The sequence below is a fragment of the Neovison vison genome, chromosome 4 (genome assembly GCF_020171115.1).
Source record: "Neovison vison isolate M4711 chromosome 4, ASM_NN_V1, whole genome shotgun sequence".
NCBI lineage: Eukaryota > Metazoa > Chordata > Mammalia > Carnivora > Mustelidae > Neogale > Neogale vison.
In genome coordinates this window covers 11600971-11603676 of record NC_058094.1, presented here as the reverse complement: position 1 = coordinate 11603676, position 2706 = coordinate 11600971, and the positions used below count along the sequence as shown (strand labels likewise).

Here is a 2706-nt window from a genome sequence, read left to right as displayed (position 1 = left end):
TATTCCCGCCCTCCTGAACTCTACGGAAAGCGCTCAGGGAACAAAAGCTCCTGAAAGCAAAGCTGAGCGGATCACTCAGCCCGGCCCCTGGTAAGGGCGGTGCAATTCCGCCTGGGGCAAAGACACTTGAGAATCACTACAACAGGCCCCTCCCCAAGAAGATCAACAAGAAATCCAGCCAAGACCAAGTTCACCTACCAAGGAGTGCGGTTTCAATACCAAGGAGAGCAGCAGAATTCCAGAGGAGGAGAAAGCAAAGCACAGAACTCATGGCTTTCTCCCTGTGATTTTTTAGTCTTGCAGTTAATTTACTTTTTTCTTTTTCATTTTTTTTCTCTTCTTCTGCTAAAATTTTTTAACTTTTACCCTTTTCTTTTTTAACGTTTTTTAACTAGTTTAATATATATTTTTTTCTTTTTTTTATACTTTTCTTTATTCGTTTTCTTTTTAAAATTCTTTTCTTTTTTTTCTTTTTCTTTTTTTTTTTAAAAGATTTTATTTATTTATTTGACAGAGAGAGAGAGAGATCACAAGTAGGCAGAGAGGCAGGCAGAGAGAGAGAGAGGAGGAAGCAGGCTCCCTGCTGAGCAGAGAGCCCGATGCGGGGCAAAAATATGGAACGCTTCACAAATTTGCATGTCATCCTTGCGCAGGGGCCATGCTAATCTTCTCTGTATCATTCCAATTTTAGTATATGTGCTGCCGAAGCGAGCACTTCTTTTTTTTTTTCTTTCTTTCTTGTTGAACCACTTTTTATCCCCTTTCTCCCTCCTCACGATTTGGGATCTCTTCTGATTTGGTTAAAGCATATTTTCCTGGGGTTGTTGCCACCCTTTTAGTATTTTACTTGCTCCTTCATATACTCTTATCTGGACAAAATGACAAGGCGGAAAAATTCACCACAAAAAAAAGAACAAGAGGCAGTACTGAAGGCTAGGGACCTAATCAATACAGACATTGGTAATATGTCAGATCTAGAGTTCAGAATGACAATTCTCAAGGTTCTAGCCGGGCTCCAAAAAGGCATGGAAGGTATTAGAGAAACCCTCTCGGGAGATATAAAAGCCCTTTCAGGAGAAATAAAAGAACTAAAATCTAACCAACTTGAAATCAAAAAAGCTGTTAATGAGGTACAATCAAAAATGGAGGCTCTCACTACTAGGATAAATGAAGCAGAAGAAAGAATTAGCGATATAGAAGACCAAATGACAGAGAATGAAGAAGCTGAGCAAAAGAGGGACAAACAGCTACTGGACCACGAGGGGAGAATTCAAGAGATAAGTGACACCATAAGACAAAACAACATTAGAATAATTGGGACTCCAGAAGAAGAAGAAAGAGAGAGGGGAGCAGAAGGTATACTGGAGAGAATTATTGGGGAGAATTTCCCCAGTATGGCAAAGGGAACGAGCATCAAAATTCAGGAGGTTCAGAGAATGCCCCTCAAAATCAATAAGAATAGGCCCACACCTAATAGTAAAATTTATAAGTCTTAGTGACAAAGAGAAAATCCTGAAAGCAGCCCGGGAAAAGAAGTCTGTAACATACAATGGTAAAAATATTAGACTGGCAGCTGACTTATCCACAGAGACCTGGCAGACCAGAAAGAGCTGGCATGATATTTTCAGAGCACTAAACGAGAAAAACATGCAGCCAAGAATACTATATCCAGCTAGGCTATCATTGAAAATAGAAGGAGAGATTAAAAGCTTCCAGGACAAACAAAAACTGAAAGAATTTGCAAACACCAAACCAGCTCTACAGGAAGTATTGAAAGGGGTCCTCTAAGCAAAGAGAGAGCCTACAAGTGGTAGATCAGAAAGGAACAGAGACAATATACAGTAACTGTCACCTTACAGGCAATACAAGGGCACTAAATTCATATCTCTCAATAGTTACCCTGAATGTTAATGGGCTAAATGCCCCAATCAAAAGACACAGGGTATCAGAATGGATAAAAAAAACAAACCCATCTATATGTTGCCTACAAGAAACTCATTTTAAACCCGAAGACACCTCCAGATTTAAAGTGAGGGGGTGGAAAAGAATTTACCATGCTAATGGACATCAGAAGAAAGCAGGAGTGGCAATCCTTATATCAGATCAATTAGATTTTAAGCCAAAGACTATAATAAGAGATGAGGAAGGACACTATATCATACTTGAAGAGTCTGTCCAACAAGAAGATCTAACAATTTTAAATATCTATGCCTCTAACGTGGGAGCAGCCAGCTATATAAACCAATTAATAACAAAATCAAAGAAACACATCAACAATAATACAATAATAGTAGGGGACTTTAACACTCCCCTCACTGAAATGGACAGATCATCCAAGCAAAAGATCAACAAGGAAATAAAGGCCTTAAACGACACACTGGACCAGATGGACATCACAGATATTTTCAGAACATTTCATCCCAAAGCAACAGAATACACATTCTTCTCTAGTGCACATGGAACATTCTCCAGAATAGATCACATCCTCGGTCCTAAATCAGGACTCAACCGGTATCAAAAGATTGGGATCATTCCCTGCATATTTTCAGACCACAATGCTCTGAAGCTAGAACTCAACCACAAGAGGAAGTTTGGAAAGAACCCAAATACATGGAGACTAAACAGCATCCTTCTAAATAATGAATGGGTCAACCGGGAAATTAAAGAAGAATTGAAAAAAATCATGGAAACAAATGATAATGAAAA

General features: G+C 39.0%; 1 non-coding gene across 1 annotated transcript; it reads right to left on the bottom strand.

The window, feature by feature from the left end:
• Positions 1-608: 608 nt before the first annotated feature.
• On the bottom strand, positions 609-715 carry LOC122905698. Its single transcript, XR_006384392.1, has one exon. It is a non-coding gene; the product is annotated as a U6 spliceosomal RNA (small nuclear RNA).
• Between the last annotated feature and the right edge of the window lie 1991 nt (positions 716-2706).